A 25,450-nucleotide genomic window follows, 5' to 3' on the forward strand; every position below is an offset into this window, starting at 1 on the left:
TGCATTTGTTTGAAAACCCATACCCACTCAAGACTGATCACGTATCTCTATACTTGTAATATAAAAATCACTTTGTAGACTATTAAGAATCTGCCCTTAATTTCATAAGGATCACACTCCAAGGACATTCAGCCAATAATCTGTATATAAAGCTTTGATCCTCTCCCTGATCAGGCTAGCTTTACTATTGATTCCTTATTATAATTTATTTAACATAAAAGCTGTTACATAAGGTGGTTAAAGTTGCTTAATGAGCTAACCGATTAAGGAGAAATGAATTTGAGATCACTTTGAACCCACTCTAATTTTCCCAAAGAACCAAAATTTATGAAGTTAGGGGTCCTAGAGGAAAAGAGTAGAGCACAGTTCTTTAATTAATGGGATATCTGAGTAGCAAAGATACTCACTGCTGAACAACTTTGAGTTTTTTCACGGAACTGGAACATAAAATTAGTCCATTCTCTGCCTTTAGTTAGGCTCTTGACACTGAGCAGAATTTGCCCCATGGCAGAATGAAAACCCCTCATACTAACACAGACTAAACTCCAATTGTTTGTTATTTTTAGTATAAGATCAGAATTGAACTAAATCACAAAGCTATGGAGAAGAGGAGAGAACAGATGTGTGTGGAAATATAAAAGGAAAGTTTGCTTCTAGCAGTCTTTATCACACCCATTTCTTTATCCTATTTTTAAACCAGTTGGACCTGATCAGATTTCATGACACTTTCGCACCTGAATACATTCATACACATGACTTTTGAAGGCTAATGAAGTAAATAAGGTCATAGCTGAAAACTTGGCAATAGAATGATAGGCAAAGTTAGTAGGGAAAATGTTTAGAAACAAACTCTTCATAGAACAGCTTTGAAATTTTTCGGTTGTCAGCTCTGTTTGGGTGGTCTAGATTTTGTTTTGTTATTTCATTTTCACTAAATGTAAAATAAGGGCGTCAATAAGTATCTTTGCTCCAGTTTTCCACACTATTGGATTACAAACAATCTGTGTTTCTGCTAGCTTGAATTGTTCTATATATAGTTGTGTAACAGCTGAGGATCCAGTCAATTAAGACAAGTTCAAGATGAAAAATAACTTAAAATGAAAATATTCTCAGTGTTCAGTACCTCAATGTTTGACAAAACAGTAGTGACCTTTTTTATTCATATGCAAAATCCCAAATGAATCAGAGGGGATGTGCATGCTACTTTGTTATGGTAGCATAAAAGCTGTAGAAAATAGCTCTTGTTTAGTTTTAAGTGCCATTATCATGAATAGGACACAATGTAGACATTAGGAGAAAACAGAAATAAAAGCTAGCTTAAAAAGAAATTGTATATTTTAATATTCTCATCCCTTTGGAAGCTTCTCCTTTTGGTAATTTATGAAAAAGTATAAATAGCTTAACTCTTTTATTTCTCTTCACAATCCTCTCACAAGAGTAAGGATGATCCACATTTGAAAAGTAATTTTTTCTATATTCCTGATGTTTTTAAATATTCTTTTTGCAGTCTTTGAAAACATATTAACTAAAACAAAACACATATAAGTTACAGTGGAATTACAGTTATCATAGTTTGGGATTGAAGCAAAATAGCCTGAGAGCAGTTTCAATGTCATTTGAGAGAGAACGCAGACTAGAACTCCTACATGCCTCTTTATCGCTAAAACTTTCTCTGGAAAAAACCTTGAATTTCAAGTGAAAAAATATATCTTTAAGACAGTATGTCTCGTGGTCAGTTGCTTGCACTCTGCTCTTTGAAAAGAAATACAAGGTATCTCAAAAAGATGGACCCAATTTGAAGTCACTATATCTCTGAAACTGGGTCTATCTTTTTGAAACACCCTGTATCTTAATTCTTCACTGATGCATCACTTGCCTTGCCGGGTTTTTGCAATTTAGAACAATTAAACATAAAGCCTCAAATATTTAATTATGTTCTATGGAATTCAAATGAGAGATTTTAATTCTTAATGAAATCTTTTTTTTTTTTCTCCAGGAAAAAAGAATAAGTTCAGTTTTGACACAGCCTCCTAAGTTCATCCTAAATTACCAATTGAAGCCGGTAAACTGGAGTCTAGTTCACATGGCAAACAGACTGTCATGTGCTTTTTCTTTCTAAATTGCCTCCATCAATTCTGAACAGTTAGGAGTCTTCTGTCTTTCTGCTTCCCTGATGCCCAACCTTGTCTTTTCTTCTGTAACTACATTTCAGCTATTACAACTAATAAAGTAATTAGCTTTTTTTTTTTTTTTTTTTGGTATGAGCTTGTCCTGTGTTGATGGTGGCTTTCTGTTTATATTTATCACAAAAAACTCAATGTGTGGTCACCATGTCACAGAAAAGCTATCCACCTACTGTGCTGTCTCAGAATAAGCACGTAACTAACAGTCAACATACAGAAAAACAACTTGTCAATAATTAGGAACAATAAACAAATTCAGAATGTGACTCATTCCCTAAATATTGGTTCACAGTTTTGCAGATTAAGTTATGGAAATTTCCTTGCCCAGTACTCGTCAAGGTGTCTCCTTGAGATCACAGGTGTCTGCTCTTGAAAGTGAAGGCTGATTTTGGCAGAGTTTTTCTTAGGAATTTTGGTAAATTTTGGTTTTGCAGGCTCTTGAGCTAATCTTGGAGAGAAACAAGAAAATGTTAATCTGACAGAAGATGTTGGGAGAAGGACACAATGTTGACAAAGGGTTCCCTGAATTTTGTATGTCCGTCAGGCACTCCCTCTGCTGTACTGAATCTGTTGATGTATTAGATCTGTCAGACTTTTATAACCTGTTAACACTTTTCATAGGATTCATCATCTCAAAATGTAGCCTTTTCTGCTAGGGGAATATTTCATCCCATCAAAAAATTCTCTGATAACATTGTCAAAGTTACTAGGAACTTCAAGTATGATGTGCAAAAGGAGACCTAAAATAGGAGCTTTTTCTGCCCATGATAAAGATGTTTCTCAAGTTTTATTAAAGTTTTAATGCATTGGACAACAATACAAATTGTCCTGAAAAATTATTTTAAATAAAAAAATTGTCCTGCAAAGTTATTTAGTCCTTTTCATACCTCATTTTAAAATCAAGTTTCCAGTGTTAATAAAGATGATGATGTTCCAGCCAAAAATTTTGGAGAAGATGAAAGTGATACCTCTAGCACAATGGCTTATATCAGTGAATGTAAACTGAAAGAGAACACTGATGAAAAGTGAATTCTTAACTGCTTGCATTAGTTTTGCCCAGGAACATATTTTGCCTAATGTCAACGAAAACAAGGTAATAGGGTTCACATGGTTTAAAGGATAAATCTCTACTCAATCAGACTAGATTCCTCGCTGCATTGTCAAAGTTGTGGGTGGTGTTATGCTGTAATTCCATTAGCTAGCTAAAACCCTGTAGGAAAGAACAGAAAAATAAAAGACGCAATATTGCTATTGGTAATGGGGAAGACTAAGGTTCAAGTAACAGTTTGTTGAGTAACAAGTCATAAATTCAACAGTTTACATTTTAAATAACTCTGAGGATAATGTGTCCAGCCTCCAAAATGTGCTGGACATGAACTCTATTTTAGATGAAAACTAGGATCATTTTGTTCAAAGTAGCTTTTTGGTTTGTTATCAATGACACCAACTGCCACAGAGAGAGTCTTCCTAAAAAAATAATTTAACTTTGAATGAAAAATCTATTAAAATGTGTATTTAATTTTTAACAAGTATTGCACTTAAAAGCAAATTTCTAGTATAATTATACATATGTTAGCAAGACATTTTCTAAGTGATCTTTAAGTACAAAGGAATATTGTGTTGTGATGCAGCTTTAGAAAACTCTACCTAGATTTATCAAAAATATAATGAAAATCCTATTTCTGCAGGAGCATTAGGAAAAAATCCAATCCGCTAATACTGAGTTGGATCAACATTTTTGTACATAATAATAGACATTTGGAGAGAGTTGAAACATGAGTTATATATTTAACAATGATGCATGAGCTAGATGACACTCAGATATCATCTTTAGAAACATAATTTTCATAGCATTAACAAATACAGTTTCTAAAACTTCGTGCTTTTACACTACATTACATTGTGTCTTATTGAATAGACATATTTGAAGTGGAAATAAGGGTCTAATACGTTTCAATAGTAATTTCATACAGACACTGAGATAAACCTAAAAATAATTTTAAATAATTTTAATACCTGCTTATAAATGTGAAAAAGCTCTGAGGGGAAGGACTAGTTAGAAAGTTTACTCTTTGCTGCAGTCTGGGATAGACTGGTGTAGAATGTGGTGACAAGTGACATGAGAAAGTGTCTTAATTTAAAGAGTTAAGCCTATCAATGTACAAAAGTTGAAAGAAGTATTTTTTCCTGCCTCTGCATTATTTGTGGATGTAAGAAATACACACATAGTAGCAAAGCACTCAAAAAGCTCAGGCAAGCTGGGTGGACAACAAGCACAGCAAGGCATTTCAAATAATGTACAGTGTCTAAGTTTTCCTGCTCCATGTCTCACAGCAGGAGAAATTTTGTTTCTTCAGACTCCCAACTGGATGTATCAGCCCTGGAATAAATCTTTTATACATTTATGCAGCATTAGTTTGTGAGCATAATAATGACTGATCCCCTGCAATTGAGCACTGCTGTCTTGATGAACACACTAAAAATATTATAGAAAGCATGTCTGAAAAATATAAAACTCACATCAAGCTGATATTCAAATACTTGTTATTCACTGGTAAGTGTCTTCTGAAGAAAAGTTTAACACAACCAGTAGGAGACAGTAGTATTCAGAAGAAGCAAATACCTGAAAGAAAATTCAGATGTATCTGACGTTTTGTAAAGTAAACAGACACAAGGTCTTTCTAATAAAGCAAGCTGAATTCATGCTGTGCACATTTTGGGACTTTTCAGGATCACAAAAGCATGCAGAAAAGTTGAAATTTCTGAAGGGTTTAATAAAGACTTGACTTAATTTATACAGTGAACCCTTGGCCTTGGGAAAGCCTGTGGGGTAACTCCCTTTGATTACAAAGGAGCTGGATTTCCGGTGATTGTGATTGTTTCAGCAGCTCACAGAGAGAGAGGGAGAGCGAGTCTTCTAGGTACAGAGGGCTTTTAGTACTCTTACCAAAAGCTTTTTCAGTGGTGATTTCATATCAAACCTTATTTTTTTTCTTTTTTTTTTTTTTTTTCCAAACAGTAGCTATTGTGGAAATCATAGCATAGAGAAGGAAAAAAAATGTATTTTTGCTTCTGATATATCTAAAGTAAGATAAAAAAGATAAACACATACACATTTTCTTAAAATCATTCTCTGTGCTATCAGTGATTTAGCCAACACAGATTGCATGACTGAAGGAATGTGGAGAAATGATTTTTTTAATATCCTTTTTTATTATTACTTGTTTTGCGGTTTTAAACATTTACTGAATGTTTTACTTTGTTTTCAGGCTTTTGTGTTTTCATTTTCCCTCCATTTGTCCAAAACAATTTGAGAAAATAATTTTCAAATGGTAATTTAAAAAAAAAAAAACAAAAATTCTTCTGCCTCCACCCAATGGAAGCTTCTCACCCCATTTAGAATTTAGAACTTTTAAATAAAAGACCTACATCTTCCCCTTTCTATTTCCGTTTGAATGCTGCAGCTTCCTCTGTTGAAGGTGCTGTATTTTTACTTGCATTTGGAGCTTTTGTCATGAAGCACAATCTTGTGAGGCCAGACTAGATAGAAAAAGAACTAAAAAATGCTTGAGGGAAAATATTAAGCATGCAATTGGCTAGCTGTAAAGGATGATAGGATTTAGCATATACTTTTTATTTACACGAACAGACCAACTTAATTTAAAAAATTGTGTTGAATGGTTTCAAAATTAAACAATGAAATATAAGTTGTTCTTTTGTATTGCAAAACAATCAAATGTGTTTAGTGAATTGTTCCATTAGCACTGTGAATAGAGATTTTTAAAATGTTTGACTATTCACAAAATACCCAAACAATATACATTTTGACTGTCTTTAATGCACATACTTTTTATATAGTTTGACTTTAGCAGGGTAAAATGGATCATTATATTCTTCATATTGAGATTTTTTTTTTTTTTTAATAGTGATTATATTTGCTCATGTTCTTTTGGCTTTCTTGCCAGGTAGGGTCATTCTATTGGCTCATTCTGTGCCAAATAACCCATGGCATGATTTTCGTGTGAACACACGTATCTCAATTTGCTGAAAAACAATGGAACGATTTAAATACTAAATGGATCTTAAATTAGCAAATTTCAGATAATTAAATAATTTAGACTCATTTCTGGAGACAAGGCATGAATTTTTTTTTTCTTTGGGAGTACAAATATTTCAATGTGGCGACAAGGTGTTATCAGGTGATGGACAACAGGGAGTAATGAGTTGTGAAATTCTGACTGGCTCAGACTGTTCTTTTTTGAAAAAAGACATTTAATTCACTGCTGCAGTGCATACTTTACCTGTAGTTATCTTAAACTTCTAGGTGTATTAGGAGCTTCAGCTGAATAATGGAATAGTTTAATATGTACTGGTACATTCTGGTTATTTTGGTTTCCTGTATCATTTAGTTTGTGTCATCATGAAAGGAAGCTACATAAATATTTTTGCAGTTAGACTTCAAAGGAGCAGAGACAATTTGTTCCCCATTTCTCAAAAAACTTGTATAATCTCTCCAAGATTTTTTTTTTTTTTTTTTAATTTCAGCTGTTTTGCTGTACTTAAACATTGTATCATTATTGTTACGACATTTCTGTTTCATGGTATTTTTGATGTTGGTCACCAACTGTTTAGCCACAGGAACTTTTGGGGTCTTATGAAAGCCAATATAAAATATGCATATGAAAATATAATTGCAATCAAGATAAGACTTTATTTCCTGATATTTTCCAATGAGACATTTTGATGGGGACTTATGGATAGAAGCATTTGATTTCAATTAACTTTGGAGGCCTATTGCATGTTTACCTTTATGCATAAGATAAATATTTTGGTGGTTTAAGAATTAGAGCTTACCATTGTATATGACCTTAGCCCCTTGTTCAGTAAACACAGTTCAGACTGCTCTGAACTTTTTCATCATGCATCTTATAGGAAAAGAGAATAAAGCAGTTAGCAATGATAATTTACCCTGTCATTAGTTAAGAAGAAGTGTTTGGGTTAAATTTCATTAATGTATGGAAATTACCCTTCTGACCAAAGGGAGAAAGGAAATTATTTGACATTGTTGATTCTTGCAAGTTTTAGGCATTCTTAAAGAAATGGACCCAAACCATTTGTTATAGAAGTTGAAGTAAAAATATGTAAATATTTTTCTACTAAAACATTTTTCCTTTAGAATAAAGTATGCTATTCTTTTTTCCCCTCCTTGTCTAATTCTGTTATAATTAGTTTAATTTATACAGGAAAAATGTATTTCAGTTTTCTGTAGCTGTGCTAACAAAGATAAATTGAAACAGTGATTTCAATAAAACTTTGCAAACAATTCCCTTATATCTTTTCAAATGTACAGAGAATCTCAGCTGTAAGTTTTTCATTTATGTGTCAGTTTTGTCAACATCACTGACTAAAAGTATCAACCCTTACATTCAATCTCTGCTCAAAAGAATAAATAGACAATTCAAGCATAAAGCTTTAAACTATGTTTTTAGCCCTGACATTTCTTACTGCCGTACAAGATTATACATCAAAAAAGAAGAATTTCTGGAAAAATCTGAAGGTAAACTTATGTGCTATTTGAATATTAGTGAAGTAACGAAGATGATTAAGGGAGTGGAGCATCTCCCTTATGAGGAAAGGCTGAGGGAGCTGGGTCTCTTTAGCTTGAAGAAGAGGAGACTGAGGGGTGACCTTATTAATGTTTACAAATATGTAAAGGGTGAGTGTCATGAGGATGGAGCCAGGCTCTTCTCGGTGACAACCAATGATAGGACAAGGGGTAATGGGTTCAAACTGGAACACAAAAGGTTCCACTTAAATTTGAGAAGAAACTTCTTCTCAGTAAGGGTGACAGAACACTGGAACAGGCTGCCCAGGGAGGTTGTGGAGTCTCGTTCTCTGGAGACATTCAAATCCCACCTGGACACCTTCCTGTGTAACCTCATCTAGGTGTTCCTGCTCTGGCAGGAGGATTGGACTAGATGATCTTTTGAGGTCCCTTCCAATGCCTAACATTCTGTGATTCTGTTATTCTGTGAAGTATTCTAACAGAATAGAGCAGAAAAAATGAATAATTTTGTTTCTACTTTTTACATTATTTGAATGCAAATTGCAACTGGCAAATAATTTTTAAAATATTAACTCTGATTTAAGTATTATTTCTACTGTGTTCCTGATGCTACTGTGTTTACAACTTACAACTATTTTAAAATAGTGTTTTTTCTGTTCATGGGAATTTAATTATAAGGTCTTGGTTTTCACATCTTTTATGACCACCCTGCTCAAGTTCATATGTGCATAGAGTATTCTTATCTCAAAATTCACTAATCTATGCAGGAAGTGGAAGTGGCATCACATAACGAGTACAAAGAAACATGCAGCCTAGTGGCACAGATAACCTGGCGAAACCATGACATTCTTTTCACTCCTGTCTTTCTGCTTGGGAATCAGTTTGTGGTTTTCAGGGAGAGAATCGATTGCTTTATTAAGCAAAAGAATATATTTAAGTAACTTTTTAAGACTGGCAGTATAATTTACTAATTTCTTATTTAATCTGGTTTTACATATTTTTACACGTTTTAGAAAACACTATAAAACAAACAAATAGAGAAAGCAAGCCAGTCACTATAAATCCAAACCATTATCAATTATTAATCCAAGAAATTAGATATTGTAATCAGAAAATCAAGCTCAGGTGTGGAATTGAACTAAATCACAGACAATCGAGTTAAAACTTTCAACAATCAAGTCATTAAGTTAATACAGGATGCAGGAACTGAATTAGATTGTTCAGTTTCTTATCATCAGTAGAAATAATCTTTGAAACTTGCCTTTATATAGAAGTTCAAATTCATTTAACATTCGGTCCTCAGGACAAATTGAGATTTTTTTTTTCCTCAAAATGATGTGTGTATAGGACACTTCCACACTCCACTCTGCTTATTTTTATTCCCATTCAGTCTGAATTCTGTTGTTCTACAATTTTGAATCTGTAAGAGTTGGCTGATCATACCTGTTTTCTTACAGAAGTAAAGTAGATTCTCTGAGAGAATCATCAACCATTTAAAGGGAAAGCCCTGCTGTGGCTTACCATGTAGAACTCCTTTAACTTTCTAGAGGCAGGACATCATTCTCAGTTCATTCCCAAGGGATAGGGATTATTCCCTATAGCAAGGAAGACTGAATAAATACACATATTTGTATATTACAGAAAGTATCAGATACAATATAAAAAAAATGATAAAATCGTAAGCAAGGTTTAAAATCTTTAAGGCCTCTGGTATTCCAAGGTACATGCTATTAAAATCTGTGTTGCAGTTCAGGAACAAAGGTAAGGTAAATTTTTTACTCCCTTTGATGATAAGGGGTGTGTAATATTTACTAAGAAACCTTCCCATTCCTGCCATAGAAAGTAGGACAACATGCCTCTGTGGGTAAACTAGTCAATTACTAAAAGATAAAAAAATTTAGGAGGAATGTAGAAAAAATTTCTTGAGATTAAAATACTTTCATGGAACATAGTAATACTAAAAGGCTTACTATAACAAGTATAAAATAAGCTTCATTTGGAATATTTTTGACTTTAGTTTCTTCACATCTTCACTCATTTAATCCTTTTGCTGTGATATGGAGGGGAAACCAAATGAATACCGTTTTGGAGAACTGGATGCTGAGTAAGCTGAAGCAGAAATATTCTGCCCTTACAGGAACTAAATCTAAAATGAGTACTTAAAACGTAGTTCCATTTTTTCTATTAAAACTTTATATGTTTTCTTTTTTTTTAATTATTCCTTATGGGTAAAAGCCAATCACTATTGTGTGTTGTTTAGTTAATTATCTTCAGAACAATCTACATAATTATGTTGCTATAATTGGTGTTTCAATTATTTTTTTTAATCTATTTTATAAACCATTAGCTTTATTAGCACTACAATTTTCATGCCAATAAACATATTAGGATATCTGCATTTCTCCCTTACAGTTAAATATTCATAAGTTTAAGACACTGCTTATTCAAAATCAGCTAATTACAAACATTCTATGGCAGAATATGTTTAAAACTTACTAAAAATAATTGTTTCTCTTTAGTCTTCTGCAGCTATTATCATGATGGGAAAACGTTACTCTTCTAATAAGCCAAAGTCCTGTCTACTGAGTTGCCCTTCTTGTTTCCTGCATCTATGGGAAAAAAACTGAGAAAATGCTGCTCCCAAATCTTGTTATCCAAACAACATTGTTTCCTGTATAAGAAGCTGGGCTTCTAGTGAGTATATCTAGCACACTTTTTTGCAGATGAGTTACACTTTCTTTATGATGTGATCTGCTGCCAAGTCTGTTAGAAATCGAAGGTGAGAGTTTGGGTCTATGATATGAAAATTTAGAGTGTGCTAACATGGGCTTCCAGTGAGGTCTGTGCATGGTCAGCGAGTTTTCCTCCGTGCACAAAGGTCCCATAAATATCCATGTGATTACAATTCTGTCATTTTGACCTCTCACAAAGAGAAGCCTGATATACCATTTTAAACAGAATTAGATCTTACTTTCCAACTGTTTTCAGAATAGGAATTCTTAAAGTACAGGCAGTTTGAAAAATTTCCCTTCTGGAAGTTCTTTATTGTATTAGACAGAGCAACATGCAATGTGCTTTCGAAAATGTTAAGAATAAGAAAAACAAGTCCTACTCTCTCTTTAAATAAAATGCTACAGGATTTTAGCTACAAATATTTTAAACTGTGTGATTTGAATTATAAATAGAAATAAAAAATAAATCTGTACTCACTACCAGTCACAACTTTAAATAAATGTTACCAAATACTCCTGAAAAATTGTGATGATAAGGTCCCTAGAGTAATGTTTTTGGTTTTTTGTTTTGTTTTGTTTTTTTCTTTTTTCTCCCCAGAAAGGATGTCTAAATAGAAATATATTCAAGGAATGTGTGATTCGCTTGTGGATAAGCCTTGAACAGAAGGAGAGGTTAACATTTTTAGCTAAATTATGCATTGCAAATGGCTCACTCAGTTTTGTTTCATTTGCATAAGTGGCCCTGGTTCAAGAACTCACTGATTGCAATGGAAACTGTTTCACTGTCTCGTTTTTTTTTTTTTTTAAACCACTCTAGATAGGGTTCAAAACTATAAGACAGGGGGAAAAACAGCACAAAATGCCCTTATAAAGACCATCTTCCTATGCTTAATTAACATGGCAACATAACTGTTATTGTAAATGAAGTTCTGTAACTTACTGTCTGGAATAAAGAATTTAGATACTGAAAATGGAAGATAAACAATTTCAAGTTGCAGACAAAAATCCCCACTATTAAGACCTAACGTTTTATGCCCTTAAGCTATGTTTCATTAGAGGGATAATTTCTCTGACTAGTGTTTGGATAACTTAGTATTTCAGTAATGTTGAAGCAGAAAAAACATACACCATTTAACTTGGTGAGTTTGTTTCTGTTTAGAGAAGTGGTGATGAGCTGCCCAGAGGTTTGCAGCAATGAGTTCTGAGGAAGAAGGGAAGGAAGGGCTAATAGATTGGTTTTGTTTATGATTTTTTAAAAATTATTTTTAAAACTTGCGTCTTTCAGCAGCATTACTTAATCACCACTGTTTTAAAACTGTTAATGATATCCTTATTAGTTTAATGTAAAGTATCAGCCACTGAACTACAATACTCACCAAAATAGAAAATGCTAGGTAATGTATTGTACAGTCAATCGGCAAATCAGATCGTTATTACTTCTCATTTGGTCAAATTGTTCAGGAAATGTTATGTCTTGACCTAAGAAATAAATTTCAGAGCTTTATTTCATTAGCTGACTACACCATCACTGAAAAAAATCAGATTTGTAATTTTTATCTACTTAAGAGCTGTGAACGGGATTTTTCTACTAATTATTATTTAAAATAAATACATTCATAGGACTGTTCTGAAATGCAAAGCTCTACAGAGGTACATCCTACAGATACTTATTTTTATTTTTTAACCTCTTGCATAATTCTTACACTGAATGGTTGCATAGTCATCTGCTGGTCATGATGGAGAATTTTGCTGTCAATGTATTGACCATTAATTAAAATATGAAAACATTTACAAGCCTCATCAAGCTTTATGAGCCAATAAGGAGCCTAGAATGCAGGGGTTAAAAAAAAAAATAGACCCGCCTAGCTAGCTTGCTAATCCTGTCAAAGAATTATTCATTCTGGAGTAGCTGCTATCTCTGATATACATTCTTTGCAGAAACTTTGCTTGAAATATCAACCTCATATTTGCAATTTGGACAGTGCATTTTTTTCTTTTTACTTTCTTTATTAAACTAAATAAACATGTTTTCTGAATTTTTAGGCCTTACTGTGATTACTTACTAGGTAAACATATAGTCAGTTGTATTGAAAAAAGGAAACCTCTTTAGTATAGTTTTAGATTTCAAAAGATTTTCAATTCTGGTTGAGAAATATGAGACTTCAAAGAACATCACATTTCTATACAAGAGAAAATTGGGTCATTTGCACATGCTTTGCTTCCCAAATTTGGCATGAAGTCAGCCAAAGTAATTGAATTTCTGTGAGAAAAACTGAATCCTTGATCTAATTTAGATATTTTTTTGTAGAAGATTGATGACCACGTATCCTTGAGGAGTAACTGCAGTGTAATTCAATTGTGCCACATTATTTTAACCTAAAGTGAGATCTGGATATAATTTAGAATTTAAAATGAGCTGTAGTTTTGAGTCAGAATACCTACTATACTAGAAAGTATATTTCTTGAACATAAAATGTTTTTTTGTTCTTCTTTTTTATCTACATTTCTAAAAGAGCAAAAAGATATTTCTACAGATTAGAAGAATTATTGAGGGCTTAGGAGCCTCACAATGTGCCTTTCTCATAGAGACTTTTTAGGTAAACTTGAGCAAATCACTGACTTTTTTTTGTGTATCATTGATTTAGACTCATAAAATCAACACTTTTTTACCTGAAAAGGGTTTTTGGAAAATTGTTATATTAAAAACATTGACTAATATAACAGGAATAGCTGTCTTAGAACTACTGTAGGCAGATATATTCAGAAAAACAGTGTTTAAAATTTAACTAAATGCATTAAAAAGACATTGTGATCATTCACTTAATGTTACCATAAATTAGGCATTAAGTCAATTATATTGATTGCAGCTGTGACAGTGTAAGGATATAAATAATGGAAAGCTTGTAGGAAGATACAGTATCTTTTTTTAGATCAATTGGTATAGCTTTAAAAAAGAGGCAATCTTTTTGGATCCATAGGCTCTTCTGCTATCAAAAACCGAAGAAGTAATCTTCAAAGCTAAGTACAAGTTTTGGAACAAATGTTGTGAATGTAATAAGATACGTTAATCAGACTGTCTGAAAGAAAATAGTTGATACCAAAATTCTATTAAAAGAGAAAAATGAGACGAATTACCATGATCCATGAAACTATTATCTATTATCTCTAGAATTTATGACTTCGGAGACCTGAAGATGTTATTTTGTTTTCCAGCCTAATCTTTTGAAGGTTGCTTTTTTTTTTTTTAAATTTAGATTTCTCTGAAGAACAAATACTGAGATGACAGAGGTGAGATGACTGAGGCTTTTTTTTTGAGATCTGCTTGCTGGGTAAAACTCTCATCTAAACTGTTGAGATGGGAATCACTCCTATGTTCCCCAGAGCACACACAGGTCTTTTCCTTAGGGCATCTTTATAACTTTATATATTAACAAGACAATTTCACAGAGTTATTAGATATGCAATACACATCGATGACAGAGCATTTTTCTACGTGTTGTGGGATAACTGTCTATGATAAAGTCAGTAAGAAAAAACCCACAAAACTTTCTCCACATATAAGTACTGTACTCATTTGCACGTAAGACGTCTGGAGAGAGTAGGCGTTCAGCTGAGTCAACATTTAGCTAAGTGCAGTGGAAGGCCATGGGCAGATTTATCCCAGCATTCCCTAACCCATAAATAGTGCCAGCTGTACACACTGCTACTAAACAAAAGGTTGAGGCATTTCAATCATATTTTCCACTGATCTCTTAATTTTGTTTAGCTGAGATTTTTCCACTGCTAGGGCAGTTTATATTCTGTGAAATTATTGAAATTAAAATTTAACTTTGTCTTAATTTACAAATGTGAACAAGCCAATGCTCCCTATATCACAATTTTTGTTTTGAGTAATGCTAAAGGAACAACTATAAACGACATTTCAGTAAAACTTACCTGAACAGCAACTGTACCCAGGTGCCATCAATTTGAAATGAATACTAAATTATCATCTGAACAAAAGCTGTTGCAGTAAGATTCACAGTTATATTCCCTGATAAGAATAATGAAAAACACTGGAAAAGGAACGATTACCTCAAACCACAGGAAGCTCCATTTATTTTGTTTTGCTCCCCTCCCCGCCCCCTTCATATTCATCTCTCTTCAAGTATATTTATTTATGGAACACCTGATCATTTCTATTCTCAACATAATTGGACATATATGTAAGAAGGCTTAGGCTTAAAGCTTACTATTTAAACCCTACTCTTGCTAAACAGTCATCAGTATATATTTTAAAATGTGAATTATTTTTTCCTCATCAGGGTAACATTTCTGTGTATGATGCTTGTCAGATCTGTACTTCATACTATTTCCTACCTAATTTTAGAATAAATTTCTTGAGAAAATAGTTCACTCCAACTTTAAAACCAGAACTGCTGGAAGCTCAACAATCATTGTCATGAGATGGCAATGAAAATAATATTAAACTTTAATCAGTCAGCTACATGAGATTAATTTCCAAGTGGAAATCACAGACTAACATGAATAGAAAAAACAGAAACATACCACTGAAATTGTTTTTCTGTTCTGGCTAGGATTGAGGATACTTAAACAACTAAGAGCACTGGGACTACTAAAAGGTATTTGTTTAGAGGTGTCTTTAAACAAAGAAAAAAGGAAAACATTAAACACACACAAAACCAAAACTGAAAAGCAACCCAACATACAAACAAACCTCTGTTAAATAGAATTCCAGAAGCACTGACTCTAAGCTGGTTCCATAGCTTTGTCTTTTTTATCATTGCAGTCTATGTGGTTGCAAGCTACTTCATATTTTCTGTATTCTTCATGTACTTTTTGAACAACTGGAGAGACATTTTTCCTGCTCCAGCAGGGGGATTGGACTAGATGAGCTTTTGAGGTGCCTTCCCATCCCAAACATACTGTGATACTGTGATACATTCAGGTGTTCAAATTACAGACAACTGTGTCATTTCAGATTTCCTTACAAATTTGACAGATATGACACTGAACCTACAGGAGATGCATGTCCTTTTGAGACAGCTGCTGGAAGCTAAGCAGGGCATGTGGGCTGTTTAAACTGGCTCTAGACATCAATGTTTAAGCAACTGAAGCCCACCATAGAATTTTAGTTACTACAAACCTTTTCTTATTAAAAATTTCATTTTATTGTCTTAGTGTTCATGTTTCCAAAATGTCTTCCCCTCTGTTGTTCTCCTTTCACTTCCTTCAGTGTGATGTATTCTTCCACAAATGTGGCATCCCAAAATATTCTAGCTGAGAACTACCACTGCTAAATAGAATGAACTATTTCACAAATGTATATTACCACATCTTGAAAGTATTATCAATTTTTGAAAGTATTATCAATTATTTTGAAAGTATAGATAATAAGCTCACTCAGTTAGACATAGAAAAATCTAGATTAAAGCTTTCTATTTCTATTTTCTCAATTGAAGTTGAGTGACCTAACCAAAAGTTGTGTTCTGTGATGCTCTGTTTCTTGTTTGGAACACTTTATACACATTGATAATTGCATTCTCTTCTAGAAAAAGAAAATTCTCCTTACTTATTAGCTATTTACATTTTGCAAGATTTCTTTCTTTGGTTTTAATTAATAAATTAAGATTGGCCAAAGATTCAGCTGGCAATGAAAGTCTGGTTAAAATGGGTTTATTTGTCCTGGGAACTAGAGATTTTAATATTTCCCTCTTTACAAAAGCAGTGACAGAAAATTATTCAGAAGATTCTTGACTGGCCTTAATACATGTGGATTTTAACAGACAGAGGCAGAGAACACATTCTAACACATAAAATTTTTAGAAAATACATAATTGTTTGTAAACATAGAAAGGAATGTTATACAATCCCACAGGGGGGAAAACGGTATCTACAACCTGAATAGTCTTGCCTCCTATGGCCTTAGATTAGGCCTAAAACAACAGTTACTAGGAAAAAAAAGATTGCTTATCAGAACTGTTCTTCCAGAAAGCTAGTCATTACTGTGACTGCAATCTTAATTGAACTGTGGCATTTATGTTTTAACAGTTTTCTTTTGAATGAGTACCTTGTATTTTGTTAATATCACATTTTTTTATTCTCCAAATGTAACTGTCCATTATTTATAACTCTCTTGAATCTATTATTCGTTGAATGTAAAACATTAAAACAATGAAAATTTCTTACAAAAAAAATGAAAATAAGCCAACCCCTTGAAAAAAAGCAGTAGCTTCCCTACAATACCTAGGTTCTGGTTTAATTATGCCTTAGAATACTGTCTTATGAATATCACTCATTAAATGGCTTGATAATCCAAATATCTATGTTCTCAAATCTTTTAATTTAATTGTACTGCTACTACTATATATCCTGCTTTAGGAAGACAAGATTTGCACATATACCATCCTGAAAACATGATGTGCCTCATTGTGAGCCATAATTTTGCTTAGTTATTAGTTTCATCTACAGTATTTGTTGAACCTATAGTTGTGGGGTTTTTTTACCACTCCCCTGGAAACTAATCTTCTTTGTTAAATAATATTTTTAAAGAATCTGTAAAACTGACTAAATATTCATTCCTAAATCTATCTTCTGGTTCTCATTAAAGAATTAATTACTTGACAGATTTTTTGCCATTATTTATTATGCATTTTTCAAACAATTTATATTTTCTAAATTAATCTTCAGGCAGTTTTAGAAACCAAAGACAAGAGACAAAAAATATTTAGTCACTCCAAAATCCATATTTTACTTAGAAATACATAATAAAAGTCTTAAATTATCATGTCTACTCAAAATCTAGGAACAAGCACAGATCTGCAGAGGGAACTGACACAAACACATTATCGTTGACATGAGATCATACCTTGGTTAGATTAGGAATAAGTATGTGCAAAAGAACAGAAACAAACAAGACTGTGTATTACATTTCCTTTCCTAACATTTTCTCCTATTTTTCTGCAAAGATCTAACAACTTGTTTTCAATGGTAAGATGACAGTGTAGTTTAATAAATTTTTATGTGTAAAATAGAAGTGTTAAGTTCTGTTAAATCACCTCTTTTAGAGCCTGGAGATGACTTGTGGATTTGGTTTTATCTCCTAGTTTGGTTTCTGACTCTGACACTGTGAAGTCAACAGAGCCTCATGTCTGGCAGCTGGAACCTAGTGATGCATATATTTCTTACTGTTAAACATCTCCAGACATCTATATTGAACATTTCTCATAATGAGAATTACCATTTTAGTTCTAAGAAGTTTCTTTGGATGTCAAGCAAACATTTTGTTTGTATATCTTCCTTGTGTTTTGAAGTTGTGCTCTGCCTCACGAAGTACAGAAAGTTTATATGGAAAGAAGGATGCCTTCCAACTCATTCATTTAATATTGGAAATTTACTTGAAGAAATCATTGATATCCCTTATTCATCTGAAGAAGGAATTTGGCTTTACTGTCTTACGCTGGAAACTTGATTACATTGCATAACATGGTATTTTGTAGGACAAGATTCTCAGCTGCCTTTGTTTAAAAATGCTCAATGTTGTATGAAGTGCTCACAAACTCAGAGGACAAATTAAATAGAGCTTAGCTCTTAAAGCACTTATTTAGGGAGTAGAAATCCTGTGTTAGAATCTCTTTTCCAAACAGAAAGTTGTCTCACCTTTCAAGATGTTATCCTAATCCCTGGATATTGGGTAAAGAAGAGCATTAGGAAGTTCATTTCTATTGTTCTGTGCTAAATGGATGACTGAACTTAAGGACACCCTTCACACATACAAAGCGAGTCCAGGCAGAGTGAACCTTCTGAGTTTCTAAGAGGACTTAAGCCTGAGTCCTTGAAGACCAGCTTAGATAATTCTCCATTCAGATTTTTGGCTCCTGTAACTTTTCTGTATATTGTATGGAGAAACCTGAAAATTTTCTTTGGGACTGCAGATGCTGTTAAGTGTTAAGATAACTAAAACTGAGGTACTTTAGTGCCTGAGTCACTTGGTACATTTACTAGCTACACTTTAGTCCTATGAGTCACAATTTACTAATTATAACCCATGAATCTGAAGTATAGTTTGTTATTACTACATTTCATCATGTCTAATTGTTGTGGTAAAGACATCCAACTTGGTTCTTCCCAAGAGAAATCCATGGCCAGAAATTCTAGAAAGCCCTTTTAAAGATGCTTATGACGGTGTCACATGGGTATAATTTCCTTTTGTTGTCCCTAAACAGAATAAAAGAAGCTCTGCCTCTTTTGAGCAAGATCATGCCACTCTCTATAATGTTTGTAAGTCCCAGCTAGTAAATCAGCATAGAATTTGAAGAACCTACTAATATAAGGTACTGTTGTCCACTATGCATTGATGAAAATCTTTTCTGATTTTACTTCTTTAAAAGTGCAATACAGAGTACCTGCAAAAAGCCTGTTGATTCCTTTGTTCATTTGTGGTTTGTTTTCTTTAAACAGAGTATGCTTAAGGTGATTTCCAAACAAGACATTTGGAACAAAAACAGCCATAAACTATGAACTAAGGAATAACAAAAAAATTAGTAGCGGTAAATACACAGAAATCAGTACAATTGTTGCTTGTGTATCCAGAACACTCTTTTTCTTTCAGAGTAAATACAGTAATTCTCAGTCCAAAACTCATCCAAATTGTTACATTAAAATGGGTGAAAAAGGAAAACAGTTGAATATTTACCTATAGATAGAACAGTCTTTGTTCACATCTATAAAAGGGAAAGCTGAATTAGTACTTAGGTTTCCAGTGTAAATTAGTGCCAGTGTAAATACCAGTTAGAAACTTGGTATTATTCAGAGACCTGAAAACATGCTTCGTAGGCAGTGTCTAATACCATGAATCTCATGAAAGAAATGTGAAGTTTCACAAGAATTTGGTATAATAAAAATGAAATATTTCTCGTCCGTTAGGGACTGAGAATTCTATGAATTGACTGACTTATCCAGTGGAGTTCCTTCTGAATTTTCCCCTTCAACTAACTGCATGAACTTGAAATTCTTTTTCATTGTTTTATTGTGTGCAAATCCAGAAAATCCAGAAAAATTGTATCTCTTCCACACTGTCCTTTGAACTCTTTCTATACACTTGTCACTAAGCAATTATTATATAAAAAACAGTGAAGGGTGATGACTCAACACTTTCAAATTTCAGGCACATAGTAAAATTTCACCTCCTGCACAGTGAAGATGGCTATGCTCCCTGCAGGCAAAGCTACTTAAAATAAACTCACTGAGGATAAAACAACCCCATCAGAAGCACGTGCTGCAAAGACAGAGAAATCAGCTTACATAAAAGATGCCTCACACATTATTCTGAGATGTCAGTAGCATCCCTATAGTCGTTATGGAGAAATATGAGTTTTCTACACAGATCCAACTTTTTGTTTATTTTGTTTTTCCTTTATTTCATTAAAAATCCACCATCACAGTGACTATGTATTTAGATAAATCTGTGTGATTAGTTTAGGAACTGTTTTTTCCATCACTTCGATGTTCTATGATACACATCAGAAATTTGAAAATGAATTTTTTTACTACATATTTTCAGAAAGTTAAAATATACATCTCACCCATGTCATATTCAGTTATGAAACTAAACAAAAGAGCTGATACTGGAGACATTTATTTGTACGTTTTGTTGTCTCCAATACATATAAAAGTGTTAATTCAGATTTTTCTTTTGACTTTACCTGTGGGTTACACTATGCTTTCCATTCAACTGGATCTTTGCTTATTCAAGACTCAAATTAATTGACCAAAATGATTTTTTAAAAATTTTTCTGATAATTTATATGAATTTCAAAAAAACCTAAAAAGTTCATAAGAATGATTGCTATGGATTTTGCTTCAAAAATATATCACTGTAAATGAATAGTATTGCATAGGTATTTTCATTTGAACCTAAATGTGTGACAGTACAACTTCTGTGTGTGACAATCTTTTATTTCCATGTAAGAGATCATTTCAGATACAAAGCTTGGATCTAGAGAATCTAAATCTGTCATGATAAGTATAATTTCAGACCTGAATATAATAAATTATTTTATTTGCAATTAAAAATTATAGACAAGTAGAGTCTGGATCATTTCAAAGGCAGAGCACAAAAGTTAATTGAAACTATTTCAGAGAACAATACATTAAATCTTATGATATTCTGAGCTAACTTCACACTCACAGGTTTGATTCATACAAGTTTCAAAACAATCTAAATGACAGGTTATGGCCATCACATTCTCCCGTTTTAAAATATTTGAATACTAAGAACTTTAATGATATTTTCCTTTTTTCTCTTGACTAATGTGAATATCATAAAATCATTCAGTTTTATGATTTACAAATAACTAAGCCATCAAAATTGACACCTGATGCCAGATTTATAACAAAGAGACTAACAATCAGTGTTCTGCCCCCTTAATTCTCAAGACACCTTTTGGAGTCTCTGTATATTGGCTTCATATTCAGTAGCACTCAGTACTGATCATTCCACTGCATACCGAGCACTTGAAATCCAGCCTCTTCATTTGTCTCATGAGAGCTGAATTGCTTTGAAAATCTGGCCCTTGTGGGGCAAATTCTCAAAGTGCTTGCCCAATAATTACCCAAGGAAAAGCCCCAGTGATGCTGTGACTTGAATTTTAAGAGGTTTACCTCATAAGAATCAGAGTTAGGAATCACTGAGACAAATGCTTTTATTTAATTATTTTCACTTAGTAGAATGTACATGAACTCCCTCAGGATTACAGTAGGCTCACAGCTGATGTATTTGGATTACTTTTTTAAACACTTTTAATTCTACCTTTCCTTTATTAATGCAACCAAAGCAAAAAAAAAACCAACCCAAAACCAAAAACTGATTTTAAAAACAGTCAGTGTCAAATCAGGACAGGTGGTGTAAACATACCTAGTGCTTTTATTATTGAAGCAGTATGTACCTTGTCTTCATTATGGTATTAAAAAGTAACTCCATAGAAGAGGAAGAACTCTCTCCTGCCTCATTCCTCTGAGTGTTTGCTTGTCCCATTTAGTACACCCGCAGCTGGTACGTATCCCAGTTGGTAGTTTTTTAACACATCGTCTGCCAAGGAAAGGAGGAGAGGGCAGGAATAGCTCAGCAAGCAGCTGCTGGCAGAGAATGAAAGCTTTCATGCAGTGTGAATCAAGGATTATATTGTGAGGTTGGCAGCTGATATAAACTTTGGAAGTGAGAATCTGTTATTTTAAACCAGGAATTCTGAGACTTGTTTGTATCAACCTAGATAGTGAATCCTAGTCACATATAGTCAGGTCAAATACTACACAGATTTAGATGAAAAAGATAAGCAGATTTTTTTATGCTCAAAGCAAAAGGAAGATCACTGTTGTTAACATTAGTTTGTTTTAAAATGACATTGCAGGGGTGCATGGAATCAGCAGGTATAAAATTTGCCTTATGTGAGAAAATGTGCTATATTGTGTTTGGTGCTTATATGCTATTGTTATTAAACCATTATGGACCGAACTTAGACCATCATGTTTCAGTTTACCAGCTTCACGCCCCAGAGAAAATGGCAACACTTTGATCTACTCTTACCATATCACCCATACAATTTATTTGCACTGATCGGTATAATTTGCCTATTTTTGTTTTCTAGCACATTATCTCTCAGCTCAAATTCAGAAGATTAGAGAATAATCAAATTAGAACTAAGGTAAAGCAAATTCTTAAATAATAATAGCATAGGCCATTTGAATGTACTCTGATAACAACAAATCCTTTTAAGGTCCCTAAAGCAAAATTAGTGCCATCTAGTATGCGTGAGGGGTAGTGGGGGTGGGTAGAGACTAATTCAAAGCAAATTAATCTGTAGTTCATTGGCAAATACTAGTGTTGCTTTTGGGAATGAGGAAATTAGCAGGATTATAATTATAAGCAACAAGTGTCTTCATAAACCTTTAACTGTTTTTCAAGGATGTACAATATACTATGTAAGGCCATTAGGTAGAATTGTTGCATGCCATAAATCAAGTTTTCAGCTGTACAACAGATTGTGCTTGTTTCTGAAGAGGCATTACAGTGACCAAAGCAATTTCCCAGGTGTCAGCAGGGCTGGTGAATTGTAATATGAAATGAATTAACGCACAATTTATTTCTTTATCTTTGTAGATTAGGCATCCTATCCTACAGCTATAGCCAGACACCACTGTCAGCTGAGTCCTGTGGTGAAGACAATAAACTGACATTAGACACTGAAGGAAGAGGTTCAAATAGAAGATCTTGTGCATCAGACTGTCTGGTCTCTGTCAGGGTTTGTGTGTGTCCATGCAAACGCAAGCAGGGATGTGAAAGAAAAGCAAGCCAGTTGCCAGCAAGTCACTTTCTTTAGTCATAGCAAAGATATTGGTTGCCAGGGGAATCAACTTAGATAGTGACTCCTATGGGGGCTTGTTAGGTTATACAGCAGACATCCTGCAAAAACCTTGAATAACAAACAAGCCTAGCAGGCAGAAATCATTAAAATGCCAATGGCTGCTCTAACCAGTCTCTACTAACAGGATCACTTGATGGGATGCTATAAAGAGCATGAAAGGGATTTAGGAGAGCTATGTTGCCTAGAAACTGACTGAGCATTTTTATGGGGGAAAAATTTCTACACTCAAAACTCTTCAAAGCCTTTTCTGTTTTTATTTTGTTACAGACTGTATTTTGTATTCTGATTCCAAACAGATTTGTGAATGCTACAGGAGATCAGTTGTTTGTAAAACTTGCTTGATACAAATTTCATGAATGTAAAATCCATTGAGTCCAGAAAGCCTTACATGGAAGGCTTGAAAAAGAAACATTTCTATATGTACTTGGTGTCTGTTCTAAATTTGATTTGCACTTTCTGCCTCGTTTTTACCATTTGTCAGCTTAAAGGCCTGCATCAATGGATCAGCCATTTGCAAGGTGATGGGGTGACACACAAATACACAAATAGATTAAAGTTTCTGCAGCTACATAGATCTAGATTAATGACTGCTGTGCTTTTTTATAAATGTGCTCTTGGAAAGATTCTCAGACAAGAGAAAATGTAAAATATCCTGTTAAAAAAAAAAAAACCCAAAACATAGAAACGTAAAGAAGAACACATCAAAATTCTAAAATTTAAACATTTGTATATTCTTTTCTATTTTCTTTTAACTATATCCATCCACAGAGGATGTGGACATAAAAATAGCAGCAGTCAACTAACTTGTCCTGTCTTAGCTTCCAATGCTATCAAGCCAGTTCCTGAAATATTTTCAGGCAAAGTTCCCCTAGACTTTAACATTGTTTTACCTGATTAAGGGTTATGCAGAGTCGTAGAGCTTTCTCTTTCCCTGAACTGAGCTGAAGTGGGAAGTATAGACTGCTCAAAAGTGATGAACTCTTTCTGAATGTGAATTATGTAAGTAGATGTTGCAAAAGGGAAATTAAGCCAATCCCAGTAAAAGAACAGTTTTCCCCAGTAACTTCTGAAATCATGAACTTAAACATAGGTATTCTGTGTTGAGTGATGGGAAATTTGTATATGGCAGCTAGGATGTCCTCGCATGTCTTACCCAAAACGTAAACTTCAAATACATTGAAATTCATGTTGATTCCCTTTTCTTCCAAGGAAAATAATTTGCAAGGTATCATAAGACATTTAGACTATGAAGGTAAGTTACATAAATGAAGGAGAGACTTGCGTATTGCAATTAAAAAAAATACAATAATATCTTTCAAGATATATTGTTAAATAACAACATTTCATAAAATCCCCCTGCTTATAGAGAGCATTGTGGTACTGTCAGATTCAAAATCTTCTGGATTCATTAAGTATGAGAAGACCTTGAAGAAGGCCTTCTTGGGGAGATATTTTATTTTATTGGCATTTGTAACTGAATCACCATAAGACTATTTGGAGATTAGGCTATTTAAAGAAAGTTCTCACTTTGTTTATAGCTTTAATATACTTCAGGTATCATCACTCTTTTTCTATGGACTAATCTTGTTTGAACCAGATACTATGAATTTTACAAGAGCATTCAAGCTCTCACAGATACTTTCACCAGACTGTGCAGCTTGAGGTTGACTGCAGAAGTCATTCCTAAGCAATCAAAACTTGTTTCCTTCACCAAAAAATTCTGTCATATCTCTGTGTTCAGATTTTGAAAAGTAAGATTTCTCTCTTTTAATGTCAACAAAATAGATTACTTTGCTGGCATATCTGGCTTGTGCGTGGCTGAAAGAAAAATACATCTGATGCTTTGTAAATAACAGAAGTGAGATTCATTTAGAAGATTGAGACAACTTTCAAGTTCTAACTTAACTCTCATGGTTTTCTGACAGATTCCTCTTAAGTTCCCTGTAATATTAGTTGTATAAAATGAAACATTACACCACTTCAGAATCTAATTCTGTTTTTCTTTGAGAAGAGAAAAATAATGATCTCAACAATAATTCACTTCAAAGATTAATTTTACTGGAAAACAAAGATAGCAAATTACACAACTAATATGGATTCCCAGGTTGATACTAAATGTATAGAACATTGTGAAAACTACAGTACATTAATTTTTTTAAAAATTTCAACCCTTCTTCACATGACCTGGTCTACTAATGTAGCTTCAAATACTAGTATTTGTTTAAAAAAAGTTACAGAGAAATTAGATCCTCCTGGATATAAATGTTATTACCAAACTTTTGATATACAGTTGAATATGAAAAAGAATGCCTGGTTTATACTTGTATGTGCTGTAATTATGCATGAAATTTCAGTAACTGTGCATGCAAATAACAAGAGGGAAAACTTGCATATGCACATTGCATGTCAACAGACATGAAACTAGGCACAATTTTCAGGAAAGAATGATATTCAAGTTTAGAAATTGGAGAGTTGCTTTTAGTTTTGATAATTATTTGATATTTTGATTTCCCATGAGAAAAAATAGCATCTGTGACTTGTTTCTTT

At 33.4% G+C, this 25,450-nt stretch overlaps 1 long non-coding RNA gene across 2 annotated transcripts in view; it reads right to left on the minus strand.

Moving 5' to 3' along the window:
- Window positions 1-21,527, minus strand: part of LOC110358667 (uncharacterized) — a 45,668-nt gene extending 24,141 nt beyond the window's left edge. The window contains exon 1 of one of the 2 annotated variants that reach the window (XR_002413303.2): window positions 21,397-21,527. This is a non-coding gene — a long non-coding RNA (uncharacterized LOC110358667). Of the gene's footprint in view, window positions 1-4,703; window positions 11,747-21,396 lie in introns of those variants that run through there. The other variant, XR_010472924.1, reaches the window with a different exon arrangement.
- Between the last annotated feature and the right edge of the window lie 3,923 nt (window positions 21,528-25,450).

The sequence above is a fragment of the Columba livia genome, chromosome 5 (assembly GCF_036013475.1).
Source record: "Columba livia isolate bColLiv1 breed racing homer chromosome 5, bColLiv1.pat.W.v2, whole genome shotgun sequence".
Lineage (NCBI taxonomy): Eukaryota > Metazoa > Chordata > Aves > Columbiformes > Columbidae > Columba > Columba livia.